At 50.8% G+C, this 12265-nt stretch overlaps 1 long non-coding RNA gene across 3 annotated transcripts in view; it reads right to left on the reverse strand.

Annotated features, from left to right (window-relative positions):
* Window positions 1-8133, reverse strand: part of LOC143923683 (uncharacterized) — a 39867-nt gene extending 31734 nt beyond the window's left edge. For 2 of the 3 annotated variants that reach the window (XR_013261765.1, XR_013261764.1), the window contains exon 1: window positions 7979-8133. This is a non-coding gene — a long non-coding RNA (uncharacterized LOC143923683). The remainder of the gene's footprint in view (window positions 1-7978) is intronic. The other variant, XR_013261766.1, reaches the window with a different exon arrangement.
* Between the last annotated feature and the right edge of the window lie 4132 nt (window positions 8134-12265).

Genomic DNA, 12265 nt, shown 5'->3' on the forward strand with positions numbered 1-12265 from the left:
GTGTCATTTCTGTATCCTTCTTGTGACCCCTGTGCCTCTCCTGTATCCTACCTGTGGCCCCTGTTCCCCTCCAGTATCCTTCTTGTTGCCCTGTGCCCCTCCTGTATCCTTCTTATTGCCCCCGTACTCCTCCTGTATCCTTCTTGTGGCCCCGGTGCCCCTCCTGTATCCTGCGTGTGGCCCCTGTGTCATTCCTGTGTTCTTCTTGTGGCCCCTGTTCCCCTCCTGTGTCCTTCTTGTTGCCCCTATGCCCCTTGTGTGTCCTTCTTGATGCCCCTCCTGTATCCTTTGTGTAGCCCCTGTGCCCCTCTTTTATCCTTCTTATTGCCCCTCTACCCCTCCTGTGTCCTTCTTGTTGCCCCTGTGCCCTTCCTGCGTTCTTCTCGTTGCCCTTGTACCCTTCCTGTATCCTTCATGTTGCCCCTGTACCCCTCCTTTGTTCTTCATGTTGTCCGTGTACCCCTCCTGTATCCTTTGTGTGGCCCCTGTGGCCCTCCTGTATCCTTCTTTTTGCCCCTGTGCCCCTCCTGTATCCTTCTTGTTGCCCCTGTACTCCTCCTGTGTCGTCCTTGTTGCCCCTGTGCCCCTCCTGTTGCTGCTGTGCCCCGCCTGTATCCTTCTTATTGCCCCTGTACCCCGCCTTTGTTCTTCATGTTGTCCCTGTACCCCTCCTGTATGCTTCTTGTGGCCCCTGTGCCCCTCCTGTATCCTTTCTTGTTGCCCCTGTGCCCCTCCTGTATCCTTCTTGTTGCCCCTGTGCCCCTCCTGTATCCTACTTGTGGCCCCTGTGCCTCTCCTGTATCCTTTGTGTGGACCCTGTGTCATTTCTTTATCCTTCTTTTTATCCCCTGTGCACCTCCTGTACCCTTCTTGTCGCTGCTGTGCCCCTCCTGTATCCTACTTGTGGCCCCTGTGCCTCTCCTGTATCCTTTGTGTGGACCCTGTGTCATTTCTTTATCCTTCTTTTTATCCCCTGTGCACCTCCTGTACCCTTCTTGTCGCTGCTGTGCCCCTCCTGTATCCTTCTTATTAATCCTGTACCCCTCCTGTATTCTTCTTGTAGCCCCTCCTGTATCCTTATTGTTGCCCCTGTACCCCTCCTGAATCCTTTGTGTGGCCCCTGTGTCCCTCCCGTATCCCTCTTGTTGCCCCTGTGCCCCTCCTGTATCCTTCTTGTTGCCCGTGCCCCTTCTTGTTGCCCGTTCTGTATCCTTCTATGTGCCCCTGTACCCCTCCTGTATCCTTCTTGTTGCTGCTGTGCCCCTCCTGTATCATTCTTGTTGCCCCTGTACCCCTCCTGTATCCTTCATATTGCCCCTGTGCCCCTCCTGTATCCTTATTGCCTGTGTGTCCTTCCTGTATCCTTTGTGTGGCCCTTGTGTAATTTCTCTGTCCTTCTTGTGGCCCCTGTGCCCCTCCTGTATCTTACTTGCGGCCCCTGTGCCCTTCCTGTATCCTTCTTGTTGCCCTGTGCCCCTCCTGTACATTCTTAGTGCCCGTCCTGTATCCTTCTTGTGGCACCTGTGCCCTTCCTGTATCCTTCTTGTTGCCCTGTGCCCCTCCTGTATGCTTCTTGTGGCCCCCGTGCCCCTCCTGTATCCTACATGTGGGCCATGTGTCATTCCTGTGTTCTTCTTGTGGCCCCTGTTCCACTCCTGTGTCCTTCTTGTTGCCCCTGTACCCCTCCTGTATCCTTCTTGTTGCCCCTGTACGACTCCTGTATCCTTCTTGTTGCTGCTGTGCCCCTCCTGTATCCTTCTTGTTGCTGCTGTGCCCCTCCTGTATCCTTCTTGTTGCTGCTGTGCCCCTCCTGTATCCTTCTTGTTGCCCCTGCTGTGTCCTTCTTGTTGCCCCTGTACCCCTCCTGTGTCCTTGTTGCTGCTGTGCCCCTCTTGTATCCTTCTTGTTGCCCCTGTGCCCCTGATGTATCCTTATTGACCCTATACCCCTCCTGTATTCTTCTTGTTGTCCCTGTGCCCCTTCTGTATCCTTTTTGTTGCCCCTGTGCCCCTCCTGTATCCTTATTGCCTGTGTGCCCTTCCTGTATCCTGCGCGTGTCCCCTGTGCCTCTCCTGTATCCTTTGTGTGGCCCTTGTGTAATTTCTGTGTCCTTCTTGTGGCCCCTCCTGCATCTTACTTGTGGCCGCTGTGCCCCTCCTGTATCCTTCTTATTGTCCCTGTGCCTCTCCTATATCCTTCTTATTGACCCTGTACCCCTCCTGTATACTTCTTGTTGCCCCTGTACCCCCTCCTGTAGCCACCTCGTTGCCCCTCCTGTATCATTCCTATTGACCCTGTACCCCTCCTGTATCCTTTATGTGGCCCCTCTGTCCCTCCTGTATCCTTCTTGTTGCCCCTCCTTTATCCTTCTTATTGCCCCTGTGCCCCTCCTGTATCCTTATTGACCCTATACCCCTCCTGTATTCTTCTTGTTGCCCCTGTGCCCCTCCTGTATCCTTCTTGTTGCCCCTCCTGTATCCTTCTTATTGCCCATGTGCCCCTCTTGTATCCTACTTGTGGCCCCTGTGCCTCTCCTGTATCCTTTGTGTGGCCCTTGTGTCATTTCTGTATCCTTCTTGTGACCCCTGTGCCTCTCCTGTATCCTATCTGTGGCCCCTGTTCCCCTCCAGTATCCTTCTTGTTGCCCTGTGCCCCTCCTGTATCCTTCTTATTGCCCCCGTACTCCTCCTGTATCCTTCTTGTGGCCCCGGTGCCCCTCTTGTATCCTGCGTGTGGCCCCTGTGTCATTCCTGTGTTCTTCTTGTGGCCCCTGTTCCCCTCCTGTGTCCTTCTTGTTGCCCCTATGCCCCTTGTGTGTCCTTCTTGATGCCCCTCCTGTATCCTTTGTGTAGCCCCTGTGCCCCTCTTTTATCCTTCTTATTGCCCCTCTACCCCTCCTGTGTCCTTCTTGTTGCCCCTGTGCCCTTCCTGCGTTCTTCTTGTTGCCCTTGTACCCCTCCTGTATCCTTCATGTTGCCCCTGTACCCCTCCTTTGTTCTTCATGTTGTCCGTGTACCCCTCCTGTATCCTTTGTGTGGCCCCTGTGGCCCTCCTGTATCCATCTTGTTGCCCCTGTGCCCCCCCTGTATCCTTCTTATTGCCCGTGTGCCCCTCCTGTATCCTACATGTGGACCCTGTGCCTCTTCTGTATCCTTTTTGTGGCCCCTGTGTCATTTCTGTATCCTTCTTTTTGCCCCTGTGCCCCTCCTGTATCCTTCTTGTTGCCCCCTGTACTCCTCCTGTGTCGTCCTTGTTGCCCCTGTGCCCCTCCTGTTGCTGCTGTGCCCCGCCTGTATCATTCTTATTGCCCCTGTACCCCTCCTTTGTTCTTCATGTTGTCCCTGTACCCCTCCTGTATGCTTCTTGTGGCCCCTGTGCCCCTCCTGTATCCTTTCTTGTTGCCCCTGTGCCCCTCCTGTATCCTTCTTAGTGCCCCTCCTGTATCCTTCTTAGTGCCCCTCCTGTATCCTTCTTGATGCCCCTGTGCCCCTCCTGTATCCTTCTTGTTGCCTGTGTGCCCCTCCTTTATACTTCTTGTTGCCTGTGTGCCCCTCCTGTATCCTACTTGTGGCCCCTGTGCCTCTCCTGTATCCTTTGTGTGGACCGTGTCATTTCTTTATCCTTCTTTTTGCCCCTGTGCACCTCCTGTACCTTTCTTGTCGCTGCTGTGCCCCTCCTGTATCCTTCTTATTAACCCTGTACCCCTCCTGTATCCTACATGTGGGCCATGTGTCATTCCTGTGTTCTTCTTGTGGCCCCTGTTCCACTCCTGTGTCCTTCTTGTTGCCCCTGTACCCCTCCTGTATCCTTCTTGTTGCCCCTGTACGACTCCTGTATCCTTCTTGTTGCTGCTGTGCCCATCCTGTATCCTTCTTGTTGCTGCTGTGCCCCTCCTGTATCCTTCTTGTTGCTGCTGTGCCCCTCCTGTATCCTTCTTGTTGCCCCTGCTGTGTCCTTCTTGTTGCCCCTGTACCCCTCCTGTGTCCTTCTTGTTGCCCTTGTACCCCTCCTGTGTCCTTGTTGCTGCTGTGCCCCTCTTGTATCCTTCTTGTTGCCCCTGTGCCCCTCCTGTATCCTTATTGACCCTATACCCCTCCTGTATTCTTCTTGTTGCCCCTGTGCCCCTTCTGTATCCTTCTTGTTGCCCCTGTGCCCCTCCTGTATCCTTATTGCCTGTGTGCCCTTCCTGTATCCTGCGTGTGGCCCCTGTGCCTCTCCTGTATCCTTTGTGTGGCCCTTGTGTAATTTCTGTGTCCTTCTTGTGGCCCCTCCTGCATCTTACTTGTGGCCGCTGTGCCCTTCCTGTATCCTTCTTGAGGCCCCTGTGCCCCTCCTGTATCCTTCTTATTGACCCTGTACCCCTCCTGTATACTTCTTGTTGCCCCTGTACCCCCTCCTGTAGCCTCCTCGTTGCCCCTCCTGTATCATTCTTGTTGCCCCTGTACCCCTCCTGTATCCTTCTTATTGTCCCTGTGCCTCTCCTATATCCTTCTTATTGACCCTGTACCCCTCCTGTATACTTCTTGTTGCCCCTGTACCCTCTCCTGTAGCCACCTCGTTGCCCCTCCTGTATCATTCTTATTGACCCTGTACCCCTCCTGTATCCTTTATGTGGCCCCTCTGTCCCTCCTGTATCCTTCTTGTTGCCCCTCCTTTATCCTTCTTATTGCCCCTGTGCCCCTCCTGTATCCTTATTGACCCTATACCCCTCCTGTATTCTTCTTGTTGCCCCTGTGCCCCTTCTGTATCCTTCTTGTTGCCCCTGTGCCCCTCCTGTATCCTTCTTGTTGCCCCTGTGCCCCTCCTGTATCCTTCTTATTGCCCATGTGCCCCTCCTGTATCCTTCTTATTGCCCATGTGCCCCTCCTGTATCCTTCTTATTGCCCATGTGCCCCTCCTGTATCCTTCTTATTGCCCATGTGCCCCTCTTGTATCCTACTTGTGGCCCCTGTGCCTCTCCTGTATCCTTTGTGTGGCCCTTGTGTCATTTCTGTATCCTTCTTGTGACCCCTGTGCCTCTCCTGTATCCTTCTTGTTGCCCTGCGCCCCTCCTGTATCCTTCTTATTGCCCCCGTACTCCTCCTGTATCCTTCTTGTGGCCCCGGTGCCCCTCTTGTATCCTGCGTGTGGCCCCTGTGTCATTCCTGTGGCCCCTGTTCCCCTCCTGTGTCCTTCTTGTTGCCCCTATGCCCCTTGTGTGTCCTTCTTGATGCCCCTCCTGTATCCTTTGTGTAGCCCCTGTGTCCCTCTTTTATCCTTCTTATTGCCCCTCTACCCCTCCTGTGTCCTTCTTGTTGCCCCTGTGCCCTTCCTGCGTTCTTCTTGTTGCCCTTGTACCCCTCCTGTATCCTTCATGTTGCCCCTGTACCCCTCCTTTGTTCTTCATGTTGTCCGTGTACCCCTCCTGTATCCTTTGTGTGGCCCCTGTGGCCCTCCTGTATCCATCTTGTTGCCCCTGTGCCCCCCCTGTATCCTTCTTATTGCCCGTGTGCCCCTCCTGTATCCTACATGTGGACCCTGTGCCTCTTCTGTATCCTTTTTGTGGCCCCTGTGTCATTTCTGTATCCTTCTTTTTGCCCCTATGCCCCTCCTGTATCCTTCTTGTTGCCCCCTGTACTCCTCCTGTGTCGTCCTTGTTGCCCCTGTGCCCCTCCTGTTGCTGCTGTGCCCCGCTTGTATCCTTCTTATTGCCCCTGTACCCCTCCTTTGTTCTTCATGTTGTCCCTGTACCCCTCCTGTATGCTTCTTGTGGCCCCTGTGCCCCTCCTGTATCCTTTCTTGTTGCCCCTGTGCCCCTCCTGTATCCTTCTTAGTGCCCCTCCTGTATCCTTCTTGTTGCCCCTGTGCCCCTCCTGTATCCTTCTTGTTGCCTGTGTGCCCCTCCTGTATCCTACTTGTGGCCCCTGTGCCTCTCCTGTATCCTTTGTGTGGACCCTGTGTCATTTCTTTATCCTTCTTTTTGCCCCTGTGCACCTCCTGTACCCTTCTTGTCGCTGCTGTGCCCCTCCTGTATCCTTCTTATTAATCCTGTACCCCTCCTGTATTCTTCTTGTAGCCCCTCCTGTATCCTTATTGTTGCCCCTGTACCCCTCCTGAATCCTTTGTGTGGCCCCTGTGTCCCTCCCGTATCCCTCTTGTTGCCCGTGCCCCTTCTTGTTGCCCGTTCTGTATCCTTCTATGTGCCCCTGTACCCCTCCTGTGTCCTTCTTGCTGCCCCTGTACCCCTCCTGTATCCTTCTTGTTGCTGCTGTGCCCCTCCTGTATCATTCTTCTTGCCCCTCCTGTATCATTCTTGTTGCCCCTGTGCCCCTCCTGTATCATTCTTGTTGCCCCTGTGCCCCTCCTGTATCCTTCATATTGCCCCTGTGCCCCTCCTGTATCCTTATTGCCTGTGTGCCCTTTCTGTATCCTACGTGTGGCCCCTGTGCCTCTCCTGTATCCTTTGTGTGGCCCTTGTGTAATTTCTCTGTCCTTCTTGTGGCCCCTGTGCCCCTCCTGTATCTTACTTGTGGCCCCTGTGCCCTTCCTGTATCCTTCTTGTTGCCCTGTGCCCCTCCTGTACATTCTTAGTGCCCGTCCTGTATCCTTCTTGTGGCGCCTGTGCCCTTCCTGTATCCTTCTTGTTGCCCTGTGCCCCTCCTGTATGCTTCTTGTGGCCCCCGTGCCCCTCCTGTATGCTTCTTGTGGCCCCCGTGTCCCTCCTGTATCCTACATGTGGGCCATGTGTCATTCCTGTGTTCTTCTTGTGGCCCCTGTTCCACTCCTGTGTCCTTCTTGTTGCCCCTGTACCCCTCCTGTGTGCTTCTTGTTGCCCCTGTACCCCTCCTGTATCCTTCTTGTTGCCCCTGTACGACTCCTGTATCCTTGTTGCTGCTGTGCCCCTCCTGTATCCTTCTTGTTGCTGCTGTGCCCCTCCTGTATCCTTCTTGTTGCCCCTGTACCCCTCCTGTGTCCTTCTTGTTGCCCTTGTACCCCTCCTGTGTCCTTGTTGCTGCTGTGCCCCTCGTGTATCCTTCTTGTTGCCCCTGTGCCCCTTCTGTATCCTTCTTGTTGCCCCTGTGCCCCTCCTGTATCCTTATTGCCTGTGTGCCCTTCCTATATCCTGCGTGTGGCCCCTGTGCCTCTCCTGTATCCTTTGTGTGGCCCTTGTGTAATTTCTGTTTTCCTTCTTGTGGCCCCTCCTGCATCTTACTTGTGGCCGCTGTACCCTTCCTGTATCCTTCTTGAGGCCCCTGTGCCTCTCCTGTATCCTTCTTATTGACCCTGTAACCCTCCTGTATACTTCTTGTTGCCCCTGTACGCCCTCCTGTAGCCTCCTCGTTGCCCCTCCTGTATCATTCTTGTTGCCCCTGTACCCCTCCTGTATCCTTCTTATTGTCCCTGTGCCTCTCCTGTATCCTTCTTATTGCCCCTCCGGTCTCCTTCTTGTGGCCCCTGTGCCCCTCTTGTCTACATCTTGTGGCCCCTGTGCCCCACCTGTGTCCTACGTGTGGCTCCTGTGTCATTCCTGTGTTCTTTTTGTGGCCCCTTTGCCCTTCTTGCTGCCCCTGTGCCACTCCTGTATCCTTCGTAATGCCCCTGTGCCCCACCTGTACCCTTATTGCCCCTGTGCCTCTCCTGTATCCTTTTTATTGCCCCTCCTGCATAATTCGTATTGCCCCTGTGCCCCTTCTGTATCCTTCTTGTTGCCCCTGTACTCCTCATATGTCCTTCTTGTTGCCCCTGTACCCCACCTATATCCTTTGTGTGGCCCCTGAGCCCCTCCTGTATCCTTCTTTTTGTCCCTCTCGCCTACATCTTGTGGCCCATGAGCCCTTCTTTTTGCTCCTGTACCCCCTCCTTTATCTTTCTTGTTGCCCCTGTACCCCCCCCCTGTCCTTGTTTTTGCCCCTGTACCCCTCCTGTATGCTTCTTGTTGCCCCCATGCCCATCTTAGGGCCCCCTGTGCCCGGTGATATAAAGAGCCTCATTGACTGACCTGTCACCGGGGATCCCGGACACATCTGAGGAGAACACACCGATCACACCTCGTCCGCCCACCACACACTGTGTGCACAACGTAAACAATGAGCCGGGGAACACATGACCGGAATAAAATGTTCCTCCCAAACAAACGTTCCCAATACAACACAGTGTACACCGCGACATCTAGTGTTCAATGTGGAAAGTGCAGGACACCAGCAGGTTATTTTTGGTCAGTGATTTCATCTCTTCATCAGACAACAAAGAAAAATCTGACATCCCCACAGCACATCCCGGGGGGGCTCCATACTAACAAATCATTGCACCTAATAAAGATTATATAACATTATATAAATAATAACGTTTTTAAAAAAACCGAATAAAGTCTAATTTAAGATTTTAATGATAAAGTTATCATTGATTTTTTTTTTACTATACATTTTGGTTATGGTTGGGCACAATTACATATAAAACATAAATTAAAGTCATTAAACCAAATAAAGCTTATATAAGATTTTATAACAATTAATCTAGAAATAAACCTGGTAAAGCCTAATGTAGGATTTTATAAACAAAAACCTAGAAATAAACCAAATATTATTATTATTATTATTATTATACAGGATCTATATAGGGCCGACAGTTTGCGCAGCGCTTTACAACATGAGGGCAGACAGTACAATTACAGTACAATTCAATACACCTGCTCTTATAAGATGTAATAAATAATAACCTAGAAATAAACCTAATAATAATAATTATAAAATTATATAGATAATAATGTTTATTATTTATTATAATTAATGGTATTATTATAGCCAATAGATGGTTGCATACAACTGAAATTGACAACAAAAAAAACAAAAACAAAAAAAAAAAAAACACAACACCCTGGTGACATTTAGAAATACAAAGAAAAATGTAAAATAATAACAACAAAGACCTGTACAATTGGGCCAAAGGCTGGCAGCGCTACAAGTCATTTCTATGGCCCCTGTGGCCCTCCTATTTCCTTCTTGTGGCCCCTGTGTCCCCTCTGTGTCCTTCTTGTGACCCCTGTATCCCTCCTGTGTCCTTCTTGTGACCCCTGTATCCCTCCTGTGTCCTTCTTGTGACCCCTGTATCCCTCCTGTGTCCTTCTTGTGACCCCCGTGTCGCTTCTGTGGCCCATGTGTCCTTCTTGTGTCCCACCTGTGTCTCTGCTGAGTCCTTCATGTGACCCCTGTATCCCTCCTGTACCCCTCCTGTGTCCTTCTTGTTACCTCCGTGTTGCTTCTGTGACCCATGTGTCCTTCTTGTGGCTCCTTTGTCTCATTTTGGCTCCTGTGGGCTGTGGGTTAGAAATGATTCCCATATCTGTCAGATTTTTTAAAAAATATTTTATTTAATATTTTCAATATTTTTATTTTTATATTTTAACACTAATATATAACATTAGCTCCCGTTACATAACATTATATGTTGTTACATGTTTGTCACTGAACATACACTACATAAAGTTTTTGAGGAAAAAAAACAAAAAAAAAACGTTGATTTTCTAAGGCAGCTGCGCCCTCTGCTGGCCGTCAGATGTTCAGTGGTAAGTTCATTGCTTCTGCTCTCTTGGATTCTCGGGACAGAGCTACACTCAGTATGCACATCACCATCTGAGATTACAGAATTTTTTTTTTTTTTTTTTTGAGATTACAGAATTTAGCACATTAACATAAGATTTATCAAATCTAGGCAAATATAAGGATATAAAATATATATTGTTTTATATAAACAGGCAGAAAATTGCAGCATGTAGATGTCAGTAATATTATGTTATTTTCAAAGATGACATCACTTGTCAGTTGGTGAGGGTCAAAGGTCAGCGTCAGTTGGTGAAGGTCAAAGGTCAGCGGCAGTTGGTGAAGGTCAAAGGTCAGCGGCAGTTGGTCAGAGCCCATATAAGGCAGCTGCACCTTTTGCTGGGCGTCAGATGTTGTTGACTCCTCGCAGCGGTAAGACCATTTGCTTCTACTCTCCTGCATTCTGGGGACAGAGCTACACTCAGTATGCACATCACCATCTGAGATTACAGAATTTTGCACATTATCATAAGATTTATCAAATCTAGGCAAATATAAGATATAAAATATATATTTTTTATATAAACAGGCAGAAAATTGCAGCATGTGGCTGTCAGTAATGTTATGTAATGGGTGCTTATGTTATGTACTAGTCTATTTTTAGACATTTGACAGTTATTTTCAAAGCTGACATCACTTGTCAGTTGGTGAAGGTCTTTTCTTCAAGCCAAACCCGAACATTTTCACGGCGCATGGCAATTTTTTGTAGTACACGCTATAGGATTGTAAAATACCTCGGGTTACCCAAAAAGAGTAGTAATGAAGTGTGCTATAGTGAACAGTTGCTATAGCCAAATTGCATTAACAGTGGGGGGGCTTAAATGGACATGATTAAATAAAACAAAAGCATTTAGTGTACCCATAAAATATGATTCGATTAATAAAAGAAATGTCAGTGAAAATAGCCTACCATAAAAGTGGACACTGTCAGCCAGTAGGAAGGTGTCAGTAGAGCAGTAAATGGTGTCAGTAGAGCAGTGTACAGTGTCAGAAGGGCAGTAAATGGTGTGCCCCTCATGTATCCTTCTTGTTGCCCCTGTGCCCCTCCTGTATCCTTCGTGTTGCCCCTGTACCCCTCCTGTTGCTGCTGTGCCCCTCCTGTATCCTTCTTGTGGCCCGTGTCATTCTTATGTCCTTCTCGTTGCCCCTGTGCCCTTCCTGTATCATTCTTGTTGCCCCTGTGCCCCTCCTGTATCCTTCTTTTTGCCCCTGTATCCCACCTGTATCCTTCGTATTGCCCTTGTGCCCCTCCTGTATCCTACGTGTGGCTCTTGTGTCATTTCTGCGTCCTTCTTGGGGCCCCTGTGCCCCTCCTGTATGCTTCTTGTGGCTCCTGTGCCCCTCATGTATCCTTATTGTTGCCCCTGTGCCCCTCCTGTATCCTTTGTGTGGCCTGTGTCGCTCCAGTATCCTTCTTGTTGCCCCTGTGCCCCTCCTGTATCCTTCTTGTTGCCCCTGTGCCCCTTCTGTATCCTTCTTGTTGCCCGTGCCCCTTCTGTATCCTTCTTGTTGCCCATGTGCCCCTCCTGTATCCTTCTTGTTGCTGCTGTGCCCCTCCTGTATCCATCTTGTTGCCCCTGTACCCCTCCTGTATCCTTCTTGTTGCCCCTGTGCCCCTCCTATATCCTTTTTATTGCCCCTGTGCCCCTCCTGTATCCTTATTGCCCCTGTGCCCCTACTGTATCCTTCTTATTGCCTGTGTGCCCTTCCTGTATCCTACATGTGGCCCCTCTGCCTCTCCTGTATCCTTTGTGTGGCCCTTGTGTAATTTCTGTGTCCTTCTTGTGGCCCCTGTGCCCCTCTTGTGTCTTACTTGTGGCCCCTGTGCCCTTCCTGTATCCTTCTATTTACCCCATGTACACCTCCTTAATCTTTTTTGTTGCCCCTGTACCCCTTCTTGTTGTCCCTGTGCCCCTCCTGTATCCTTTGTGTGGCCTCTGTGCCCCTCCTTTATCCTTCTTATTGCCCTCTATCCCACCTGTGTCCTTCTTGTTGCCCACGTGCCCCTCCTCTGTTCTTCTTGTTGCCCCTGTAGCCCTCCTGTGTTCTTCTTGTTGCCCTTGTACCCCTCCTGTATCCTTCTTGTTGCCTCTGTACCCCTCCTTTGTTCTTCTTGTTGCCCCAGTACCCCTCCTGTATCCTTCTTGAAGCCCCTGTGCCCCTCCTGTATCCTTATTGACCCTGTGCCCCTCCTGTCTCCTTGTGGCCCCTGTGCCCCTCCCATCTACTTCTTGTGGCCCCTGTGCCCCTCCTGGATCCTACGTGTGGCCCCTGTGTCATTCCTGTGTTCTTCTTGTGGCCCCTGTGCCCCTCCTGTGCCCTTCTTGTTGCCCCTCCTGTATCCGTATTGCCCCTGTGCCCCCTTGTATCCTTCTTGTGGCCCCTGTGCCCCTCCTGTATCCTTCTTGAGGCCCTTGTGTCATTCATGTGTTCTTCTTGTGGCCCCTGTGCCCCTCCTGTATCCTTCTTATTGACCCTGTACCCCTCCTGTATACTTCTTGTTGCCCCTGTACCCCCTCCTGTAGCCTCCTCATTGCCCATGTGCCCCTCCTGTATCCTTCTTGTTGCCCCTGTACCCCTCCTGTATCCTTCTTGTTGTTCCTGTACCCCTCCTGTATCCTTCTTATTGTCCCTGTGCCTCTGCTGTATCCTTCTTATTGACCCTCCGGTCTCCTTCTTGTGGCCCTGTG

Source organism: Lithobates pipiens, unplaced genomic scaffold (genome assembly GCF_037356315.1).
Source record: "Lithobates pipiens isolate NorthernLeopardFrog02 unplaced genomic scaffold, aLitPip1_a1.2 Scaffold_22, whole genome shotgun sequence".
NCBI lineage: Eukaryota > Metazoa > Chordata > Amphibia > Anura > Ranidae > Lithobates > Lithobates pipiens.